General features: G+C 39.6%; 1 protein-coding gene across 5 annotated transcripts in view; it reads left to right on the top strand.

Moving 5' to 3' along the window:
* Nucleotides 1–15,313: 15,313 nt before the first annotated feature.
* TRPS1 (transcriptional repressor GATA binding 1) overlaps nucleotides 15,314–24,665 on the top strand; it is a 235,116-nt gene continuing 225,764 nt past the window's right edge. For 2 of the 5 annotated variants that reach the window (XM_079796027.1, XM_079796024.1), the window contains exons 1-2: nucleotides 16,411–16,517; nucleotides 17,333–17,460. The gene's annotated coding sequence lies outside the window, so the exon portion shown is untranslated. Of the gene's footprint in view, nucleotides 15,806–16,410; nucleotides 16,518–16,985; nucleotides 17,059–17,332; nucleotides 17,461–24,665 lie in introns of those variants that run through there. The other 3 variants (XM_079796028.1, XM_079796025.1, XM_079796026.1) reach the window with 2 other exon arrangements.

Below are 24,665 nucleotides of genomic sequence, written 5' to 3'. Positions count from 1 at the left end.
CTTTTCCAAAGTCATATTGATAGGCAGAGAGGAGCAGGGATGATATTTCAGACAGGAGGAATGCTGTGAGAAATGTCTCAGAGGTGGAAAGGAAAATATGGTGTTTTTCTGGAATGGTATGGTGGGAATAAAGACTCAATGGGGAATTTCTGGGAAAGGGTTTGGGAATATTGCTGGGGAAAGATTTAGGCAGCTGTGGAATCTAAATTAAGTAGATGAAACTTCATTTTGAAAGCCTAGGATAGTAAATATCATGTGTCACATCTGATTTGTTGATTGATTTGCAGATAGATTGATTTATAGACAATGCCCTAAAATTTGTGTCAACAAAGATTAGAAACTAGCTCTGGGGAGGATTTTTAAGGTTCAGCTGGAAAGAGTGCTATGATTGTGGACATGAATGTAATGGTAATATGGATGCAGAACCCATGCTATAGGTATTTAGCGTCTGTGAGTTAATCGATATGGAGTAACTAATGATCTTGATACAGAAGAATAACTGGACTAAGGAAAGGGTATGAAATACTAAATGCACATATGGTGATTTGAGAAGGAAGACAATAGACCAAAACAACCAAGTATGAAACAGAAATCTTAATAAGGGGAAAGTAGCTGTAAGGAAGGAATAAATGATGGAAATAAGTGACATGACAAAGGAGAAAAATCAGTAAGATTTGAAGGTTGGTTGTGCATATGGAATATAGAAGAGAATGAATCAAAGATGAAAACACAGTTTTGAGCTTGAGTGATGGAGAGGTTTTGTCTCATGACTTAAATATATACTTCTTCATTGAATACATTTATCTTTCTCATACAATCTGGATCTGTGGAATTGGGTTATTGAGCAAATGATAGTCCATCCTGAATGAATAATACTCCAAAATGGAGTAGAAAGATTATGAGGAACATTTGGAGTTTGCAGACTTGAAGAAAAGCAAACCATATCCAAGATATCATTAAGTGATTCATTGTAATTGTTAATGATATTTGGTGATTTTTAAAAAAACAGAAATGTATTTTCAGTAACTTATATTGCATAGATGAAGAGAGAAAGCATTGTACTTTCTGGACTAAATGTGTTACAAAAGGTTGAGTATGTAAGTCCCTAGAAGCAGAGACTATATATATATATATATATATATATATATATATATATATATATACTTTTGATAACAAATAACATAGAAGTGAAAGCTCTGTACAGATCTCCAATTTAATGTTTTCACTGAAAAGGAAAGTATTCATTTGATTTTTGTTCAGAAGTTGTCTGAAGTGCTATGTGAAAATGAAGATCTTTCATTATCAGATGACATAGTTCTTAAAAATATAGCCTTTTAAATCAGTAAGTTTTCTTACTAGGGTGTGACACTTTTGGTAGTACTTAAGCTAAGTTAGGCAGCAAAATATAACACTTAGGGAGACTATCAATGAGGAATAGGCCAAAAACACATTGACCAAGAAGAAAAGTACCCCTTCCTCAGAACTGATTATTGGCTGTACCTTATATGCAGCGTTATTTCAAGAATCTTTAGGGTACTAAAGGTCAAAATTACTAGTCATATAATATTGTTTTCCCTTAGAAATATTTATCAAAGGTTTCCATGGTATGTTAAAATTTATTTCATTTGTAAGAATTTGTTTTAGGAGCAGTTGTGAGGAAATCTACTTTTGTTAATTCACATTTTTGTTTTAATCTGATAACTTTTTAAAGATATCTGCTGAATGGTGGGGGTAGAGCTATGTTACCTGATATCTAGCTTAAAAGTCAAATCCTAAAAGAGATAACCTACTTCTCCAAATGCTTAACATATCTAAGAATGGCTTGAACTCAAATGACATAATGTAACCTAGAAATGGATGGAGAAAATATCATAGCACAGAAACTAAATTTGGTTCTGTTACTTTTTTTATTTTATATAAACTAAGAAGCTGTGTGAACTCGAGAAAGTCACTAAATTTCTCTGGGTTTTCATTTCCTTAGCTGTGAAGTGAAGAGATTAGACTAGATGCTCTCTCAGAGAACTAAATTTTAAGAGGTTTCATCATGTGGAATCTGTGTAGGTGACCAAGTAGGCTGACGAGTAAACCATGAATATTGATTTTGAAAATATCGACACAAGAAAGTCTGGAACTACTGGCTGACTGCTTTCTTTGTGCTGCTACCTTACATTCTTCCACTGACTAATACTTAGGGAAAACGTCTGAGAGGAATAGTAAATGTCACCTTGATTATAGAGCCCTGGCCACTCTGGAGGATCAAGGTTCACTGAAGGTATGAAATTATATAGCCTTACCCATTTCCTCCAAGTGTCTTCAAAAAAGTCTTGGTTCCCATGGGCACTTCCATGCCATGCTGGTAAAGGTATAATCAGTGCTTGCTTTATTTCTGGAGATGATTTGGGCAATACATATGAGAATGTATACAAATCAGATTACTGTATCCCAGCAACCTTCATTCTAAGAAATTTGACCTAAGGTGATATCCACACAAGTGTGAGGAACTCCATACTAAGACTGTTCATGACAGTGTGGTTTACAATGTGAAAAATAGGGAACAATCTATACAAAATGAATACTCTAAGCAGCCATTAAAAATAATGATGTAAGGGCAATGGAAAAATGTGGACAGCATCTTATTAATTGTAAGAAGGAAATTAAAGACCAGTATGCCTAATATAACACATAAAAATTTGTGAAATTGTGTGTGTGTGTGTGCACATATGCATGTAAATGCCTTGGTAGGTGGTTTTTAATTATTTATTGGGTCTTTTATGTACCACTAGAACTTCTTAGAATCAATATATATCAATATTTCAAAAACAGTAAAATGAATAAAGAATAATTTTGACTCCTGATCATCTGCAAGTGAATATAGAATATCACCTGGGTAACTATGACAGATCATGGCTAAGTTGTGAAATATTAAAATTTTGAGTGACTCTTTTTCAAGAAATATCTTTGGTATCAGGAATTACAATGTCTAAAACTGTATTTAAGTGTTTGTTATATTAACGTAACTGAAGGATTTCCCTTTATTTCTAGCTTAAAATCCTGAATTTAAATAACATGTATTATACTATACTAGCAGCCCTGTGCACAAAATTCATGCACTTGGGGGTGGAGGATTGGGGGAGTGCCCTCAACCCAGACTGTACCCTCTCACAGACCTGGAGCCCTCGGGGGATGGCTTCTGGCTGAGTGGCGCTCCCACTGTGGGAGCGCACTGATCACTAGGGGGCAGCTCATGCATTGAGTGTCTGCCCCCTGGTGGTCAGTGCACATCATAGTGACCATTTGTTCCACCATTCAGCTGATTTGCATATTAGCCTTTTATTATATAGGATGTTAATATACTACATGTTAATACTGTTAGCTTTGAACAGATTTTGTTAAGATTTTAAAAGCTAGTATATTTTGTCTTTTCTTGAATATGCCTGTAGAATACTTTTTTTTTGCCTGTTCAACATTTGAACTTACTCTTCACTTTATGAATCTCTGTAGGAAATAAGAAAAATAACTTGCCTTATAAAAGCTAATCATGTGAGATAGTTTCTTTCCCAGCATCCTCTGAGCTGAGGCACAGCCTCCACCATCAGAAACTCCTGCATCAGACTTTAACAGCTGGGCAGAAACAGTGGTGATGGCTACATGGGCTCAAGTGCCCATTGTACAAATGTTGCATCTTGAGCTCAGTGGTGGCAGCAGTAAGTAATTTCTTTATCAGTGTAGTTCTAAGGATCCTTTGGAGTGTTATTTCTGGAATTTAAGCTTTGAGTTGGCTTTCCAGATCCCCCAATGATTGTTTGAGCTACTGGGAATACTCATTATAAATTTATTTTCTTCTGAGTTATCCAGTCAGCTTGTACCTGAGTACTCTTCCCAAAACACTCATGTTTCTCTACTTCCCGTCACCAAAGGTACACTCATGCCTGCATCTTTGCCTTTTCTCAGACACCCCGGAGGATGGGTGGCCTCCTCTATTCAAGGAGAAGAAAGTGCTATAGATCTCACGGGTCACCATCTTAAAGACTTGGCTTCTCCAATTATGCCCGCTCCTATCTGCTTAATCAATCTCTTACTTTTCACGGGGTCTTTCCCTTCCACATTCAGACAAGGTCATGCATCTTTCATCTTTAAAGATGTCTTGCCCTCACCCATACTTTCAAGTAACTGAGTCTCTGGCGCTTTAATTGCCAGACATCCTAAAAGGGTTGTCTGTGCACATTGCTTCCACTTCCTCACCTCTGACTCATTCTCCAAATCTTTCCCTTATGGTTTCAGTTCTCATCCTTCCACTGGGACACATTGTGCCATGGTCTCCAGCAACTGAATGCTGTGCAATCTAACTTATGTAACTCAACCTCGTAGTCTTCCCTCTTTCTTTAAATAGTTTCCTTCCTCTTGGATTGTTCACACCCTGCCTTGGTTTTCTCTCGTTCAGAGAGGCTGTTTCTTCCTAGTCTCCTTTGTTAGTTTGCCTTTAATTGACCTCTCTAGTCTCAGTCCCAGGTGCTTGTCTTTCCCATAATTTTCCCAGAATAGTGTGACCTATTTTTTCATGGCTTGAAATGTCACTTGTACACTAAACGTAAACCTTTTGTACTGGCCCCTCATCATTTTATGACCACCAGTGACTTTCTATGAAATCCCAGTTCCCCTGTGTGGATTTGAATTCCTTGGTCATCTTTATATGGGGGCTTTCAAATATCAAAGGATTACTGACACGTTGTGATAAATATTTTGCCTAGTTGGTCTTTTACTTCTTTCAGTACGTTTTGAAGGGTGTTGTAAAAAAAAAACAAAAAAAACTTCAGCCTTCGATTAATATAGTAATGGTAATTTATGAGGTCAAGGACATATGTAATTTAAGGTTATCAAATAAAACTACTGATTTAAGCAAGTAAACAAATATTCTAGAGCTTGAGAAGGCACAAGGTATCCCCCAAATTATTGGAATTTGTTTTTTTGGATGCATTCACTGAATTTCCAAATAATTTCTAATATCTTCATGTCTTTGCCATCTGAGGATGAATTCAATGCCAAATATTGTCAAAAATTACACAGACCCAAGTCTGGCAAGTAAGACACATTATCAATCTGTGCAATACCATTTTGGGTGAAAAGCATGAAAATCTATTTGGCTAGAAATGCAGTTATAATTTTTTTAAGTTCCATAATAGTATCATGCTTTGACCCCAATTGGCACTGGTTTAAGCCAGAAAGTAAACTGGAGAAGGCAGGGGTTACAGCTGACTTGGGGTGCAGTGTTATCCCAGCAATGATGCAGAACCCAGGACCTCTCTCTCCATGTCTAAGCTCTGTTTTCTCTGCATTCACGCGAGCTTTCTGTGGTGGTGAGACAGCTGCCAGAGCTCCAGCCTCCCATCTTTTCTGGACCAAGTGCCATAGAATAAAAAGTCCAGATTATCTTCCCAGTTGTCCCCCAAGGTTTTCTTGGCTCTGACTCTGTCAGGTTCCTGAATGTGATGCTCTGATAAGCAAGGCTGGAGTCAAATGCTTGCTCTTCTTGCAGTGAGTCATTTTTCTAGACTAAGAACAGTACTTTCTCTTCCTACAGAGGAAAATCAATGGGCTATTGCTAGGGAAGAGAGAGTGGATGTTGGTATAGCTAAATAATAGCAAGTATTCACCACAACTAGACACACACACGCAGACACACATTCACACACACCCTAATTGCCAGGCTTAGTGTCAAGTCAAAACCATAGGATTGAGTCCCAATTCTCCCACCAAAATGAAATTGCAGTATAGTGGGACATTGGACCTTTGATAGAGCAAGTTCTACACCTGACTACATGTTTGACTTTGGTTATGGCATTGCATATGCCTCAGTTCCTTATCTATCAAATGATACAGAGTGTTTGTTCAGATTAAATGAATTCATATATATGTGAAGTAGTTAGAACAGAGCCTAGCACATAGGAAGCCTTATATAGTGTTAGTCATCACTATTACTTAGGTACGGCCTTGAGCACTGCTTCAATTTCTTCATTTGTAAAATTAGAGAAGGGGTCTACATTGTAATAGAGAGGCAATGTACCATAATTCTATGCTTTCAGAAGCATGTGGATGATTCTTATCCTCAACTAGTCTTTCCTAAGGAGTCTTTGAAGCAGGAGACCTGAAATCCATGGCAGAGATCAAATTTTACCATGACCTTACCCCTGGCTAGGTAGCTCAATTGGTAGAATGTTGTCCCGATATACCAAGGTTGCAGGTTCGATCCCTGGTCAGGGCTCCTACAAGAATCAACCAATGAATGCATAAATAAGTGGAACAACAAATCTCTCTCTCTCTCTCTCTCTCTCTCTCTCTCTCTCTCTCTCTCTCTCTCTCTCTCCCTTTCCTCCCTCCCTCTCTCAAATCAATCAATCAATAAAAAATAAAAAAAAATTTACCATGACCTTAATAGAAATTATATAGCTTTTCTATGAGGATATTCTGAATGAGGAAACAAATAGAAATATAGCTAAGAAATATGTACTTGTTAGAATACCTCATCGTTATACAAAATCTCAATAAAGCAGAATGAGCCTTCACTCTTACCTCTGCTCTGTCAGCAGAATATCATGCTGGATATTTGATAAATCATTCAACAAAATTTCAAATTTTGTCTAATGACATTATAAGTTACAGCATAGTTTCTCACTGAGCAGTGCATACTGCATAGTAGGATAGATCATAGAGTAATCAAGTGTGATTAATAGTTGGACCATTTTTAGAACATATTTCATCTACTAGTATTAATCTATACAAATTGTTCAGCTGTTCCCCACAGAATGGGTTATTTCTAGAAGGCCACTTTAGGTTGATTTTCACGTTTGTGGCCTAAAGATAGAATTGGCTTTGCTCACCTAATATGAGATCAAGATATGACGTAGCATCCCTTTAAATAAAATAAGAACTGTGCTGGGACCCTGTTAGATTTTAACCTATAGCAACTGGAAACTTATGGCATAATTAAAGCAGTCGTTGCATTCTTCAAGTGTCTTTGTGTTTGGGAGCGATAATAGGGGCTATGCTTTAATTATGTTTCCTTGTTTAAAGGGCCTCAATATACATATGAATATCTGTGTATGGATATATATGTATTGTATTATGATATATACATAGCTGGATATTAGTTTAAGGATCTTTCCTGGGACTTTATAAAAAAAAAGAAGTTTAAAATATTAAGAACAGGTTAGGTAGCACTGTCTAAACTTACTTTAGGTCTGCGAATAATAGGGGGAAGGGTAATTAAATTCTCATTTAATAAGAAGTAATCGCAGTGATCATGTAGTGGTCATCTGTAGTCACAGGCATGTCCCTAATCTAAAAACCTCAGATGTTCTTGGGAAGAGTGAATAATATGGTTAGCAGTCTCAGATACTGCCAGTATTTTCAACCTCTCACTTGTGGATGTCTTGGGGCCCAAGAAATTCCCCTTATCCCCAGGAGTCTTACCTTGTTTATCTTACTGACTTAATTAGCTTTGAACTAGAGTGTCCGTGTCTTTCTTCCCAGACAGAGCTATCTCTAGATTCTAGACTGGAGCAAATTGGAACAATTGCCCAGGGCTCTGCTCTGCTGGGGAAACCCAGCCAGCTGGGGCTGCTACAGTGGACACGTGGTGCTGGCTAGGGAGGAAGGAGGAGGGGTTGAGAGTAATACAATAGAGCACAATGATCAAACGCAATTAGCACAGTCTGTGGCGCATCCTCTACCACCACCTTTTGCCCACCCCATGAAAAGTCAGCGACCCCAGAGCTGCTGACACTGCAAACCATTGTACATGCATGACCTTGCCCTCTATATCTGAATTACCTTATTCTCAACATGAGTTCATGCTTTCCCCCAGCTCACATTTATCAAGGTCTGCCTTTGTATCTTTATATTTGTAGTAGATTATTTAGTATTTGTCCTAGTCAAAGGATCGCTGTTTCTCATACATTAGTGAATATAAGAATCACATGGTGTGCTTACTTAGCTTGCATTCTCAGGCCCCACCTCCAGAGATGCACATTCATTAGGTGAGACCCATACATTTATACTTTTAAAAAGCACCCACACTAGTTTCAGAAGCGCTGAGTTCTTAATCAGATCATAAAATCCTCAAGGTGGGGGGCATGCCACTCACTTACCACTTGGTTCCCCAACATTTCACACAGTGTGTGGTACACGATAGTTACTTAACATGTATTTGTTTAACTAATGAATTATATTATAAGGACGATGTAGGACCCTCGAGTGCAAGGATGATTTTAGAACAAGCCATTTTGTATTCATCAGAGTCCAGGTAGGTAACTCAAGGAATACTCAAAGAAGAATTTAAAGAGAGTTTAATAAAGGATCATTGACAAGTCACAGGCAGGGTTTAGGGAGGCAACAAGACATGGTGAAACATCCAGGGCCTAGCGACAGCCAGAAGCAGCTGCCCCGAGGGCTAACATCTCAAGGGGGAAGTGGTGGGATGGGGGCCTTGTTACTAGAACCTGGTGAGAGTATACCCATGGCAGAGAGAGGGGGATACATACCCTGACTGTCTCTCTTCCCATTCTCTGAGCTGGTGGTGTCATTAGTCAAAACCTTCAGAAACCAGATGGCAGGAGCCCAGGTGATGTAGGGAACCCCGTCTCAGGGCACAGAGCTGAAAGAGAATGCAGAGAATAGCTTCTTTCCAGAAGCTGGCAGCCTACCGTCTTCTAATCAGTGTCCAGTTCCTGATGAACAAAGTTCAGAGTCAAGATAGTAACTAATACTTATCACTGGATCATTTGGCCACGTCTACTGGTATACGCCACTCCAGTTGTCTAGCTGCACGAAGGATGAATCAATTGTGTGAACACCAAGATGAAATGTTCATTAAATGGAAGCTTTCATTTCCCAGATGATCACACACTCATAAACACATGCACATGTACAGACACACACACACACACACACACACACACACACACACTCTCTCTCACACACTCATTTCAATGGGGTTCATATGATATTATGAAGTGTGGCCACTGTGAGGACCTGGATAGTTCGATCTGTACCATCAATTAAATATCAAATAAGTGTTTGATAATTTGATGTCTTCAAAAGTTAATGGCTATTGGCAGATTGACTTACACTACCATGATTCACTATGTTAATGGTAAAGAATATAGAGGAAAAAACTACCATTAATGTTTAAAGAGATAATTATTTATCTCTATTTCACTTCCACGACTTTCCTAACTCACACTTCTGGCTTCTAAAACTACAAATAATCCCTTTCCTTCGGAAAATTCTCAGCTTTCTGCTTCATTTTTTTTTTTATATAACTCCATAATGCCTAGTATTTAGTTAACAATCATTTAATTCAGTATTTTTAGAGCAACATGGAATTATGAACCCAAACTTAAGATAATGAGGACAATATTTCAGGGAAGGACAAACGTCTCCTCTGATATATTGCCAAAAATATGCTGCTGAGATGAAGACCACCCACAAGCTTCAACTGGCACATGATGTATCAGCCCATATGTATTAAGGGAAAAAAGAACAGAAAGAAAAGACGAAAAGGCCACATGGAGCATTTGAAACTGGGCTCAATAGTGTGTTTCTGAGTAACATGTACAGGGGTTGTCCCGATCTCCAAATTCAATTTCACAGATGTTGTTATGATTTGATCATCTTCTGCCCTCAAGAATCTTTCCGTCTAGCATGGGGGAGGAGGGGTAAGTCAACAACATAACACTATACAAGTCACAGTGATACATTGCTGCCTAGAGGAAGAAGCAAGGCCCTTAGAAGCTTACTTCCTGCCTTTCGGGGGAAGGCTTCATGAGAAAGGCAGAATCTGAGTTTGACTTTAGAAGAAGAGATGTTACTTAGCGTGGAGAGTTGACTTTCAAGTAAAAGGTAGCAGTAAACATAAAACAAGACATTCTAAAGCAGGGGTCCTCAAACTTTTTAAACAGGGGGCCAGTTCACTGTCCCTCAGACCGTTGGAGGGCCGGACTGTAGTTTAGAAAAAAACTATGAACAAATTCCTATGCACACTGCACATATCTTATTTTGAAGTAAAAAAACAAAAAACAAAACAAAACGGCAAAAACACCCGCATGTGGCCCGCGGGCCGTAGTTTGAGGACGCCTGTTCTAAAGTGTCAGATGGGTCTGGCGAATGACTGCATCGGTGGGTCAGGAGAGTGGTCTGTGTGGAAGCCTGGAGTGAAGAATTAGGCCGGAAAAGTGTTTTGGACTATGTTATGGGAGAACTTGAATGCCCTAAGCACTTTGGTGTTACTCTTTTGGTAGTTGGAAGTCAAGGATTTTTGTCATCAGAAGTAGAATATGCAAAATGGAAATGATCTGATCAGAAAGCTCAGTATAATAATGAACAGAGGCAGAGAGAGAGTAGAGCAATAACGCTCAGTGGGATATCTTGGGGGAGATAATAACTTTTTAATTTGGGAAGGTTCTGTGTGGATGGAAAGAAAGGCAGTAAAAGGTACAAAATCTTTAGAAAAGAAAACAAGGGCAAGACTAGGTAACTGATTGAATGTGGGGCGTGTGGGAGAAGGTATTGCCAAAGATGTCAAATGTCTGAGGTTTCTGGTCTGGATGACTCATTCCTTCAAGAGAGATAGGGTTGCTCTGTTTCCTTCCTCCTCCATGTTGTCTCTTTATAGCCTCCTCGTCTTAAATTATGATATTAGACATATGTCATTCAAATTCACAAGTTCGATTTCTAATGTAATATTTCAGTCTGAAATTTTGCCAAAATCAGATGGTTATATACAACTTGGTTATATACAACTTGAGAGTTAACTGAATAAAGTTTGGAAAGAGGATGGGATGAAATAAGGGTAGAAATAAGGAGAACTTTGGAAAACACCTACTTTTCAGGGGCAGATAGTGGGTCTGGGTTAATTCAGATGTAAATGTTCTTTCTTAGTAAGAGAAGGGAAGTGAATCCAGTTATTTCCCATAGTAGTTTGGTTTGATTACATAGCACTGAGCAATACTGTTTAATTCTGCTTTCAACCCAATGAGAGTGTATGGTTGGACATTTATAAAGTCTATTGAAAATGCAAGAATCATTATTATTCTGGATCTCCTTAGGCAGGGATGTGTGTGTGTGTGTGTGTGTGTGTGTGTGTGTGTGAGCGCCTGTGTGTGCCTACACCTCAGAAATTTGTTTCCTCTTTTAATTAAATAAAGCCCATGTTTGCTGGCTTTTGGGGTGGGCTGCAAGGCCCATCTGTTGAAGTAGGCAGTTGCCTGATATTGCAGGGGGGAGGATTGGCAAGTGTAAATGTGAATTTGAATACCAGATACAGGCTATTTAAAGCTGAATTTATCTCTAATAAATTCACCCAGAGGTGTTCAGCAATAGGTAGGTTGGAAAATGGTCATAATTTATGTGCAGTCTTTTTTTTTTTTTTTTTAAGGTTGAGCGGCATGTGATTGTGAGAAGAAATAGACTCAGGGAAGTTCATGTTTGATAATGCTCTGTTTCTCTAGGTCTCACCAGGCAGGAGGCAGACTCCTTCAATAATTGCTTTTAATATGCTGGAAGGCAAAATGGTCTTCCATTTCCTATGATATAGTACTAACTTGAGAGCAAATAATGCATACATGTTTTCTTGCTAGTATGTGTTAAAGCAGTTGGCATTTAGGACCAAGGGTTGTCAATCTTTGAGGTTTCTGAAAGGAATTGCAATTTATGACGTGTTAGGGTAAACAGTTGGATTACATTTCTGAAATACGTGTTCCATCAGGTAAAATCATTGTGATTACAGGCACTGGAACTGTAAGTTATGTGGTAAAAGGTTGAAAATGTAAAACAAGTATGCTTTGCTTAACTACTAATCCCTCTTTGTATCTCTGCTGAATAAACTACAAGAAAAGGGGGGGGGGGGGGGAGAATGTTTAAATAATAAAACAGAAAAAAAATGCACTACGTAATTTTAGTAAATAATAAGCATTATACAGCTCAAGGAACTGTTTCATCGGAGGTCCAGCCGTGAAAGAATATTCCAGAATTCAAAGAATTACAAAAGATTAAAAAGAAGTTCTTTTAGTTGGAAGGCATTACTTTTGTTTGCTTTTTTAGAAATTTCTCTTCACTTGCCCTTTATTTTCTGATATAGCTGATACAAGCACAGGTTGTCACTCTGACATGGAGGCTCTATTGTTCAGAAACACTTTGCAAATAAAAGCAATGGAAGAGAATGGCTTTAAGAGCTTTGCATATGTTTGACAGTAGAAGACAATAAATGTAAATAAATCTTTACTATTTCCCCTAATTCAGTTTGTGCCATGCACATGTCAGGACTATAAACACAAATCAACAAACATTTGAAAGAAAACAATATACATAACTTATTTTACATATTAAAAACAACTGTCAAACAATTATGACCTCATGTATTAGTTGGTTGTTTTGAAATATTCCTACTAGAATTAAAAAATGCTCCGAGGGCCTTTGAGCTTATACATATTGTGTCAATCAAGAGCAGATGTCATATATCTAAAGCATGAGGTAAAAATTTTCTTCATAAATTATTTCATAAATAAATAATTTGCTTGAAAAAGTTTACAAAAATATTTGTGCTTTTGCTAACTGCTCTACAGATCTTTTGTGGTTCATGTAAATGGATTGATACAGACAGCATTTTGCTCTGCTGAACCCAAAATACAAAAAGGAACATGAAGAGAGTCCTCATCTCTCAGGCAAACTTCAGCAAAATTGGGTCCATGAAACTTCATTCATTAAATTTTTAAGTGAACATGAATTTGTTGGCTTCAGTACCTGAAGTGTAACTTTATCCTTTCCACTGAAGGACATAATTCACTCTCAGACCTTTGGCTTTAACATTTTATATAATGTATAATTTTGGGTACACTTAATGGTCAAATTTTGTATTATTACAGGTGGAAAAACACCAGCCATCTCAAGGGTTTTGTGCTTGCAAGAGCATGTAATTTCATTTTTTTTTGAACCAATTTAATCAATGCTTGTTTCACGTGAGTAAATTTACACTCTTGATGATTGGCTTACATGTGAGAGTGACGAAGAGGAAGATCACTTCCCCTTTTAAAATGTCATTTTAAGTCTTGGGGAGCAGAAATAGATTAGGGGACTAATCCTTGTGATATATTGTACTATTTAACTTTGCTGCTAAGATGCTATAGCCTGAGATTTTATCAGTTAGATACCAGCTTCAGCAGTTTTAGGTGGTATTAACCCTTTAAATACAAACCGTTTTATTCTTCAGATTCATATTTCAAAATTTATTTGATCTAATATTTTTAGTTAGTCATGGCTCAAGAATGTTTCACTCAGATCCTTTATTTCTCCTGAATAAAAATGCTTCTCACTGCACCGTGCATATTTCCATAAATGTCGGTAAGCTAATTTATGACTTAAAAAAGAAAATAAAGCTCTATATTTAATATATGAATACTTTTTACAGTGGAAATTGGCAGTGGACAGTATTAAATGACTCTAGTGTGAAAATATGCAGGTGGTCCTTAGTAGCTGACTATGAGATTTACTGAAGATTTTGATATTAATTCTCCCTGCAAGCGACTATACGTATATAAATCTTACTCTGTTCCCAAATTAATTTAAATTGATGGTCACATATGAATAACTCCATGCATATAAGGTTCATTGTCTTCTCCTTTAGGGAATATATTGTTTGCCTCATTGTGAAACTGTATTTTGACTACTGTTTTACCTGACTAGTTTCTCTATTGCAAAAGAATTATTGCTTTTCTACTCATAGTGTCTGGGACACGATACCAAAATTCTGGAATAAAAGTGCTACAAAAAAGAATCACAGATCTGCCTGACTAGGAATAAAGATCTTTTTTTTTTTTAAAGCAGTAAGGTTGGCTTTTTCACTTCTGATAATAGTATGTTTCAAAATATACACTTAGCTTTTTTTCTCTTAAAAGATGCAAGAATCATTTAGTGAAAAAATATTTTGGAGTAAATTACTTCATCTTTGGCTTACGGATTCATGATTGTACGTACCTCTCTAAAATTCTAATTTTAATCATTTTGCAGTTTGGAGAAGGAAGGATGTTTCTTCTTTTAGTACAAAATTAGTTTAAACTGATTTTCACTAGAGGAAAAACATGCCACTTAACGTCACCCAACTGAAGAAAATGAAGTCCAAACTCCCAAGAGATATTTACTTAGTTTTTAACATCTACTATACTTTGGATCCTGTCATGGTACTCATATGCATCATTGATGGTTTTTAGAAATTAAAAAAAGAAATAAAGAAAAGGGGAAAAAACAAAAACAAAACACCTACCTGGCTTAATGCAGTAACTTATTTTGAGAGAATTTCACTTAACAATGAGAGTATTTGGAGATGTGAAGTAGTCAAGAGAAATGTCATGCTCAATTCAGTGTTCCTTATCTGCTACCATAACTCCAAAGAGCTGCAGGTACTAATCTTGCCCTACTTGAATAATGTTCCCATTTTATCTATTTTGTGGTACCCCACTTAAGCACCCACAGAGCTTGCTAGTTTCCCCCCTAGCCCACAAAACCATTAGCAACCTGAGTCTGCACTTCTCCAACTCAGGATAGAGTTCAAGTTCTCATTCTCACTTGCCATCAAATGCATGGGAAACACAGACCACCGGACTAGGTGCCCTAAGACTTCTCCATGCCCTAGAAAAAGGGCGGGGGAGGGGCCGCGCGCTCTCGTACACACACACACACACACACACACACACACACACACACACACACACACACACACAAATCCTGCGTCGTTTAATTGGGAGGGGAGAAGGCAAAGTAACACCCCAAAAGGTAAAAGGCACTTTTAAGAGTTCTTCTGACTGTTCCTGAGAGCATCTCCGAGTGTTTGGGCACCCTCGATCTGGCCGCCACGCACGGGCCCCCACCTGCCCCCACCCCCCACCCCACCCCCTCCCAAGGTAAGTCCTTATCTTTCACCACGTTATTCCTAAAGCTTTTCGGGGTTTCTCCCGGGTTTCCAGCCCGCACGTTCACACGTGGGGGTGGGGGAGGAGGAGGAGGAGGGGGGAGAGGCGGGGCGGGAAGGTAGCCGGGTCCCTGCACCGCGCCGCCGCTCTCATTTGCGGCGCTCAGACTCGGGCGAAGTTCTCGCGCAGCCGGCTGGCCGCGGCCGGGGCCGGTCCCGGCGGGCGGCGGCGGCGGCGGCGGCGGCGGCGGGTGCTCGGAGCCGGGCGGGGCGGCGGCGGCGGCGGCGGCGGCGGCGCGGGGACGCGCGCTGTCTCTTTAAGGGAGCTCGGTCTGGGGTGGCGCTTTCCTCCGCGAAGGCTCCTTTGATATTAATAGTGTTGGTGTCTTGAAACTGACGTAATGCGCGGAGACTGAGGTCCTGACAAGCGATAACATTTCTGATAAAGACCCGATCTCACGGCAATCTCAAGCGTCCTCCTTTTAGGTGCAGCTCGCTTCTCCAGACCCCGCGTCCTCTCGATCGCTCTCTCGCCTTCGCATTATTATTATTATTTTTTTTCCAACAAAAAACAACACCCCCTCCCCTCTCCCACCCGGCACCGGGCACATCCTTGCTCTATTTCCTTTCTCTTTCTCTTGCTCTTTCTCTCTCTCTCTCTCTCTTTTTTTATAAAAGGGGGGAGGGAAGGAAAAGGGGGGGAGGCAGGAAAGACCTTTCTCTCCCCCCCCCCGCCCCCCCAAATAATCCAAGATCAACTCTGCAAACAACAGAAGACGGTTCATGGCTCTGGCCGCCGCGCCACCATCTTTCGGGCTGCGGAGGGTGTTCTTGACGATTAATCAACAGGTAAGGAGGGGAGGCCCGGGCGGCCGCGGGGCCGGGGCGCGGGGGGCGCGCGGGGCGGGCGGCGGGGGGAGCGGGAGCCGCTCGGCCCGGCCGGGCGCCGCGCTGCGAGTGCTGCGCCCGCGCGTGTGTGTGCGCAAAATGTGGGCGATCGCGAGCGGGGAGCCCTGGGAATTAAAAGTGACTTTCTTTGGAGAAAAAAAAAAGCAGCGGAGGGAGAGTGTGCAGAAAGCCAAGCGCAGGCTTCTCGGGTTTCACATGCATTTTCTTTCTTCCTTTTTTTTTTTTTTTTTTGCGCGTGTGATTTCTTTCCTTTCTTCTCTTCTGCTCTCTTTTCCCTCCCTTCCTCTCCTCTTGGTGGGTCTGAGAGGCGTCTGAGCCTTTGGAAAGGAGCGACTTCAAACTGCAGTAGCCCCTGGAGTCAGGAGGGTCAAGTTCAGCCGCCGGGGAGGAGGAAAAACAAATCCCCATTTGCCAAAAAAAGAAGTTTCGGGCCGGTGCCCCCTCCCCCCTCGCAGCCCCACTCCCCCTCGCTGTCTCTCTCTCCCTCTCTCTCTCTCTGGCTGATTTTTAATTCTCTCCTACCGGGCGCAGCGGAGGAGCTGGAGGTGGCTGGACCCGAGGGGCCGCTGCCGCCGCCGCCGCCGCCGCCGCTGCAAGTTTTCTGGGGGCTCCCGACAAGCGGGGAGCAGACTAGGCACCAGCATGCAGAGTAGTAAGTTGGGCGAACTCGGGAGGGTCGGGGAGGGGGGGGCCTTCGCGTGGTCCCCAAAGTAGGGAAAACAGCACAGGACCGGCGGCGTTGGCTTGGAAGAGTTTGCAAAAGCCAGGCTTCAAACTTTTTTTTTTCCTCCCCTTCCAGGCCCAGCTGGGCTGGAGAGGGAGGCTGGTCGCATCCCCCCGATGCACCCGCCTGTGCGCGGCCCAGGGCGGCCGGACCGAGGGGTGCGTGCCCCGCGGTGCCATGTGGCAGGGCCTTGCAGCCGGGGCGCTTCCGCAGGGGCCGGGGCAGGGGTGGCTTCCCCTGCGATGCGCCCGGGGTCTCGGGTCAGCGGACCCCGGCCGGTGACTGCACGCCTGACAGCCGTGGGACATCCCGGCGGGCGGGCGGGCGGGCGGGCGGACGGGGCGCAGCTTCGCCTGCTGTCTAGTTCCTGTTTGGGTTCTGGGGAGACGCATCGGTGGAAAGGCCGAGGCAGACACCACTGCCCCCTCACAGAACGCCAGGATTGCAGGACCCCATGAATAACTGGAGGGTGAGGCTGTTTGAAGTGCAAAGCTGTTTTTGTGGCTGGGGAAGCTTTTTTTTTTTTTTTTTTCTGGGTTTTGTTTTGCTAGTACCTGCGTGCGATGGTGGTGTTTCCCCCCCAGCCCCCCTGGGAAGTCAGTTGCAGTTTGATGGCCCTAAGACTCTAAAGCAATGGAAGTTAGAGGGCCAGAAGGACTGGTGGGTTTCAGGGGGTTGGGGGGTGGGAATCTTGGGCTTATTCAATGCTAGGTCTTGCTTTACTTCCTCCTGTCTTTTTTTAGGCCTCATAATTGATAATCTAGGAAAGTTTTGGGGTCAGAGCGATGGATCTTAAAGGATGAACCCACAGTATGCTAGGATATTCCTCCTTGCCCTATTTTGGACAATCACGGCTAGACTTTGCAGTGAGGTAAGTGAAGTGGAGAAGCTTAGCGGAGAAGTTTAAATCGCAGAGAAGTTAGGCCGATTCCTGATTCATTGCACATTTTTTTTTTTTTTTTTTTTGTAGAGTCATTGAACTTTTTCCGTAAACGCACCAGGTGAACAGGAAAAGGGTCTGGGAGGGCTACGTAGGACAGAGGGGGAAACCCCAGAGAGGGCCCGAGACAAAAATCACCCAGAAGTGGTAACTCTAGGCCTGGTTGCTGGCTAAACGTTCGGTGGCTCAAGGCAAAAAAAAAATAAGATAGGCACCTTCCAGCCAGTCTTCAAAGCCCTTCAGCTCTTTACGTTAAAAACCTATGGATCTTGCTGGCATCATGTTCCTTTGCTGCCGGTTTTAGGAAAAGCTGATCATTTCGGAAAAGGCTGCCAGCGTTAGAAATGCAAGGGGCAGCGAAGGAAAGTAATGCGCGCAGCCAGTTCTTGACGTGGACAACATGAGAATGAAAGTTTCTGAACTCACTGTTGTCAAGTTCCTTACAGGCTGCTCATTTGCTTAGAACACTTTCTCAGATATTCCACCGGTTAGTGTAAAAAAAGCCAGCCAGCTCTAAAATGGAGTGGGCTTTTTTTTTTTCTTCTTCTTCTTCTTCCCCCAAGTATGCCAGGGTTGTGAATAAATACAGGGTTTGTATGGGAAGATGAAGCATTTCCTGTAAGTTGTGATGCTGACAGGACAGTCTGGAAATGATACCAACATTTTGAGGAGATATATATATATATATATATTTTTTTTTTACCTTCAAGGGAAAGTTTATTAATCGCATGCTTCATCTTAAGAAGTCAAAAATATCGTTCTGAGAGCTTCTCCCTCCTCAGATAGTTAAACTTTCCTTTAAGGTTATGCCCTGGGATGTACCATCTCAAGGTTCGGTTTAATAGACAGGGCCACTAACGTGCTGAAGTTTGACGATTGTTTCTGGATATTAATCATGAGGCAAGGAAGCTTCTGAGGGGAAATATAATTGAATTGCCATCATTCTGACTTGATTTCTCTAAAGGTGAGGCTTCTCGAAGCTTCAGTAATACTCGGTTGGCAAAGTATTCTTTCCCATCCGGGAGCTGATGTTTGCGGCTTACCGATATATCTGTTGTATGTTAGGATATGTGTGTGTAGAATACTTTCCCGCACATACTAATAACTAAATCTGACACTCTCCCAGCAAATAGTGGAACGTGACAAGTTCTTTACAAAAAAGTTTGTCACCCCTTGGAATTCTAGACGCTGTGAGGGTCTCTGCTGCTATTTCGATGCTGTCCTTTGTGTCTTCAAGGTAACATTAAATGTGAGGAGAAAAGCGTCCTAGGAGCTGAGAAGTCTGAGTTGATTTTAGACCTCAGCATTTTGACGATAATATTTTAAATGATTTTACAAAAATTTTGCTTAAAAACAGGTTAGACTCTCTATCAGTGTGCTAATCGTAAGTGTGGTCCATATGCCCCTACCAGGTTTTCAGTATTATTTTTACTTTTCTTTTAAGTCATATTGTTTTTAAGTTGACTCTGATTTCCGCAGTGTAGGGTCTCTCAAATTCACATAAGGAAATCTTCATTCATCAGGAAAACCTTCAAAACAGGGAAATGAATGCAGCTGTGGAAAAGCTGCTTTTAAGATCCTAGTATCTCAATGATGTTTCTATTATATTATCGTTATTATGATTATTATGATTATTATTAGTGTGTGTGTGTGTGTGTGTGTGTGTGTGTGTGTGTAGAGAGAGAGAAAGAGGCAGAGAGAGAAATACCACAATTTGTATTTAAGGATCTGCATATTTCTATGAAGAATGCCAAAAGGTGATAAGTTTTAATAAACGGCTGTCTTCTTTGTTGAAGTAAATAAACATTACTGAAAGTTTTAAAAGAACTTGTAGCATATTGTTTTTGAGCTAGAGCTTCCTTTTGAATTAAAAATGAGCACAAATATTGGTAACTGGCCTTTAAATGCTTTCCATAATACAAATATATGAAATTTATATTTTGTTACTTTAATATCCCTTCAATAGCCAACAATACTATAACAATACTATGCTATTGTGTGTAAAGCAAAATAGACTTTTTAAAAAAAGTTAAGCGCAGGTGTTTGTCATCAGTTTCAAGGGAAAATTATTACTTTTGAAATAAGTGATGCACTTAAAATAAAATGACGTGCGCATTAAAACATATTCTTATTAAGATATTCTCTGGTGTGTAAAATGAAGCCATTCATTCAACAGACTGACAACTTTCCACTTGGTATTTGCCTTTGCTTAATTTAGTTTCCGCAGGACAGCTAGTGTGGTAGTCTGCATCTGTTTTTGGCAGGCAAAGAAAACTATAAACTCAGACGGTTCTGTCCCAAATAGGGCAGCTCACAAGTTACAATCAATTTGATAAAAGCAGCCAAGTTTTATGGACTTGCTTTCTGTTGTTCATCCTGGGAGAAGCTTTCAGGTAACTGCGGTTTCTTTCTCTCTCCCTTTTGCTGGCTATAACTACTAATACCCCTGATAACTACTTCTGAGTCTTGTTTACTCCTTTCTCGTATTTATTTTTTTTTATTGAAATTTGGAGAAATTAATGGCAGCATATCTAGACTTGGTTTTACCTTACGATAACTACATTCCTCTTTTAATATCCTACAGAAAGAAGTGAATTTTTTTTTGTTTCTGAATAGTCGTGATTTATGGAATTGTAGGGTTCCCCCTTAGATAAAATATGAAGGAACTCTTGTAGCCTTTGCCAAGTGGAAATGTAACCTGCTTTTCTAAGGGTACTTGTAATTCTTATGTCTAGAGGAGTCTAATGCACTTTGTAATCATTTACATTGAAAAAAAAATGGAGCAGAGTGTTGGTAATTATCAAAATGATGTATCTCCTAAAAACTTTAACCAGTGGGTTAAAGTAAATATGCCAAAATGCCAAGTGTTGCTTTATACTACTGTTCAGTAGCAACCAGGGCTACTGAGGGAGGGAATAGCCACTTTAAAAAATTTGTCCTTGCCTAGAAGTGCGTCTTCAGCCGTTTGTTTATTTGTGTAGGATATTTGATGAATTGTATAGGGCCCTTCTAATGTCTCCAGGGTTGGTCTCATGGTCCTCTTTAGGCTTGTCCTATCGCCCGGTGGTTCTCTGATCCCGGGGAATGGAGTTCGTTGGTCTTTGGTTTGGTTCTCTGATGGGTATAATAATGTAGAACTCGATTTAGGTTAGAAAGAGAACTTTTAGAGTTAAAGAAACCTCACTGAATTTGAAGAAGAATCTGTGATAAGAATAATTTAAATTGTAAAGAGTTAGATGAAGAAATCTGGTCACTTAGCAATGCCTACTTTTTGTCAACCCACTTTTTATTTTTTCTCAAGAGCACAAATATAAGTAGCAAAACAAAGATGAAATTATCTATGTATTTTCAATTTGAAGCATCATTGGAAATCGTTTTATGATTGAGAGCTATGATTGAAATACCAATAACATCCAGACACTTCAAAGAAGACATGAAGGCTACGCTTTTTCGTTCCTAAGTATGTTTCATTAAAAATGAGAGAAAACTTTTAATTTTTAAATATTTTCTAGCTCTTTAAAAACCTGCAGTAAATACTTTACAAGTGGCTAGACACCTTCCCTGGTGGTTTAGTTTATACAAGCAGGAAACTTTCTCTCCTACTCTTTCTCTCTTTCTTGTTTTCTTTAAACCAACTGACGTAATGCCAAACTTTGCTTTAAAAGAACAGACAGAAGTAATTGGTAGCTTTTAACTTTTAATAATGTTCTGGATTGGTTTTAGTGGCCAAAATGCCATTAAAAAAAAAAGTTCAAGTAAGAACGGGCTTGTGGCCTGAGGAAGAAAGGCTCTGTTGATGTAGTTATTTTTATTCTTGTTTTTCAATCTGTTATTAAAAATCTTTCCTGCTGAACACTGCCGGATTTCTCCAATCGCTCTCTGTGATGGCTGGTGCATTTCAGGTTACCGTAACTTAAACAGTTTCGGGGTTTTGGGGAGAAGTGGGTATTTATGTTGCGTTATTTCTTTCTTATTTGGAAAAGAACATTTGTTTTTGTTTCAACCAATATGAATTAATTAAGATTATCAATGGCGACAGGTCAGTGAATATGTTTATATAAAGAACGCTACACCTGTTAGCAAGAGCCTGAACTGTGGAAGTTTAATTGTGACATTAATCATTTTTATGTGCAGAGGAAGGAAAATAGATGAAACTTTACCAAAATATATTTTGAGAGGGAAAACGTTCATTTTAAGGGTCAGTTTGTTTCTGCTGGCGTGTTTTTTTTTCTCCCCTCTCTCCCAATTTTAGTTGATCATTCTTTAACCCTATTAATTACACAGTGTTTTTAGGTTTCCATTTTTTTCCCCATAGTCATTTTCTCTCTTCCTGATCTTGCGCAGGCGAACAGAACTTTCTCCAGTTAGGAGACATCTTGGTGATGTTGATTGACATCAGGGCAACTTCAGAAGCTGGCAAGTCGGACAGTCTTTCAGGAGGGCAAAGAGATTTGTGCCAGTGTTTCCTTCCTTGGGGAAAGACACCCCACCCAGAAATGGGGCCCTTGCCCCACTTGATGGGCCAGAACTGAGCAACATTGCTGATGGGAATTGTTCCTAAGGTTGAAATCTTATGGTTACTTATCTGGGACTTGGCTTTTAACCCCGAATTCGTTCTGAGATTTTTTTTTTTTTCAAACAGAGTATATTTTAGAAATAATACATACTGAAAATTAGGCTTCACATTGATAGCTTAAAACGCCTTTTAAGACATTTATAATGGTCGTAAAAACCACTCCACATATTTAGGGAAGTTGAGGTGTTCTCTCGTAGAAATTTGACAGTTTTGATTTACCTTTATGTGTTCCTCAGCTTTTCTTGTGAGGACTGTAGACTTGAGTTCAAATCAGAGGCATTCTTTCTGTGCTAATTACTTCTTTCCTTAAGGAGTTGTCAGGAAAATCTTTAGAAACTTAAAGCTATAACTGGTTTGCATCAGAGTGTCTTCAAGTAAGTCTTGCTTTATTTTATTTCCCCCCCTCCAAGTTTTCAATCCGAAATTTGAAGTTATGGGTTTCTCTGTTAATGCATTTTTATTTAATGAATGTTGGCTTATTCAAAACTGAGGGAACAGTAATAAAGTTTAGCAAGAAGGAAAAAAAAAAAGGGGGAGGAGGAGGTGTTCAGAGCTGCCATCCTTTAATATCAGCAGTTTGTTTACTGTTCCGAGGCGGGGAGGGGTGGGAGAGGCTTTGTGGAAGATGACATAAAAAAAAAATCCATCAATTGCGCATATGATCCCCTCCCCTTAAGGTTTACTTAAACAATATGTTTCAGTTTTGCCTCAAACCACTCGGCACCACTTCTGCTCCAAGAATCCACCACTATCTTGGATCCTGAGCCATTAAGGATGACACTTTCTGTTATATAATGAATTGCAGTGTTGTTTGAACAAAGGTAACATTTTGATTTGTGCAATTTTGGGGTGGTAGGATATCTACAATGTGAGAGAAATCGAGCAGTGTGAATGCCTGCAAGTGCTTGAAGTAGTCACAATAGCTATTCTGTATTTAAATTATTGCTGCTCTGTGTGCATGCTATTGTATGTGTGTGTTATGCATGTAATGTATATGGACTGATAATCCGTAGGTACACCTTGATGGTGGAGTCTTAGTATGCTGAGCCATTAACTCTACTCTTTAAACACGAATCTTTTAAGGAGATACATGACCTACTTTATAAATTCTAGAAGTTTGAAATGAGTATGGAGTTTAACAGTAATGAAGCCATTACTATCACAATACTAATATCACCTCTGAATTTACTAAGAAATTTAAGAAATGACAGAAAACTATAAAACAAAATGCCACCATTCAGCATATTTTAAGATAATGTTTTCAAAGCCCAATTTTTGTCGAGAGTAGCAGTTAAGTGATGGTGCCATATCTGAATATATCCTTTTATGGGACGGTACTTTACAGTTTACAATTCTGTCATCTCAAAACGTTATGTAGAAATAATATAGAACATGTAAAGACTCCATACTATGACCATAGCATTTTCCCCCCTAGGGTGATGGATTCTGTGCGTCACCCAATTGTGATGCTTGTTTGCCGGGCTTGTAATACTGGTTTTGAGGGTTGCTGTATGTCCTATTTCATCAGGCAACACAATACAACAACTTTGGTATCTAGGTGATTGACACAGTCAAAATAGGCTCTGGAAAATGTTCCAAATACTTTTAAGTAAGTCAGAAGTTAACTTATATATTCAATTTATTTAACACTTGAATAAACAAATGACTCATTGTCAGCTCTTTAAGCCTCCTATAGTAGTGTTAGAAGGAAATATTCAAGTATCCTTGGTTTATTTTGTTTCTTTTTTCTTTTATTTGAAGGGAGCATGGTTCATTTATTTGCATTTATAATTTTTTCATCTGTTAATTACTTTGCATTCACGGCAGTGAGTAGCATAGTATTGTAAAGAATAATAAGCATATTCATATTATCGAATGTTTATGTCTCAAGCCTTAAAAAAAGCGTTAACATTATTTTATTAAATTGAGTATTATAATAAGCAGGAAGGAACGCAGTATAGGATGATAGATACAACACAATTGCTATTTAGACATTAAATATATTTTAGCTGTTGAAAAAAGAAGAGATAAGAGATTTTGCTTTAGAGCTTTTTTATTTGTTATATCTGAACAGAATTTATGAAACTTATAAATCAAGAAACATTTATAATATAATGTGCTTCTTTATTAGATTTTATACCATAGCTTTCAGTGAATTCTTGTGAATCACTATTTTGATTTCTCCTTATAGAAGTATCTATTATGTCTGAGATCAGATACATCTATAAACAGTGTGAACATATGCGGTAGAAATTTGTTTGTGGAATCTAAATTTCTCTATTACATGATATACTTCATGTGCAGAGGCATCAAGCATTACTAATCTAGTTTTAGCTTTATTTTTCTCTGAGCTATGCACAAGTGCAGCATATGGATTTGTGGCTTCATATTAATTTACTGTGTACATGAACGTGCACATATCTGTAGTCTCACTCATATAGAATGTTTTTGCATTACAGGCACTGAATGGAATTTTAACATATTACCTATTTTTTGAAATGACTTTAGTCTTTGTAATACACATTTTAATTACTTAATGCATCCCCACGCTGATTTAGAG

The sequence above is a fragment of the Cnephaeus nilssonii genome, assembly GCF_951640355.1.
Source record: "Cnephaeus nilssonii genome assembly, chromosome: 18".
NCBI lineage: Eukaryota > Metazoa > Chordata > Mammalia > Chiroptera > Vespertilionidae > Cnephaeus > Cnephaeus nilssonii.
Note: the sequence above shows the minus strand (reverse complement) of the source record. Positions and strands in the feature narration are given on the sequence as shown.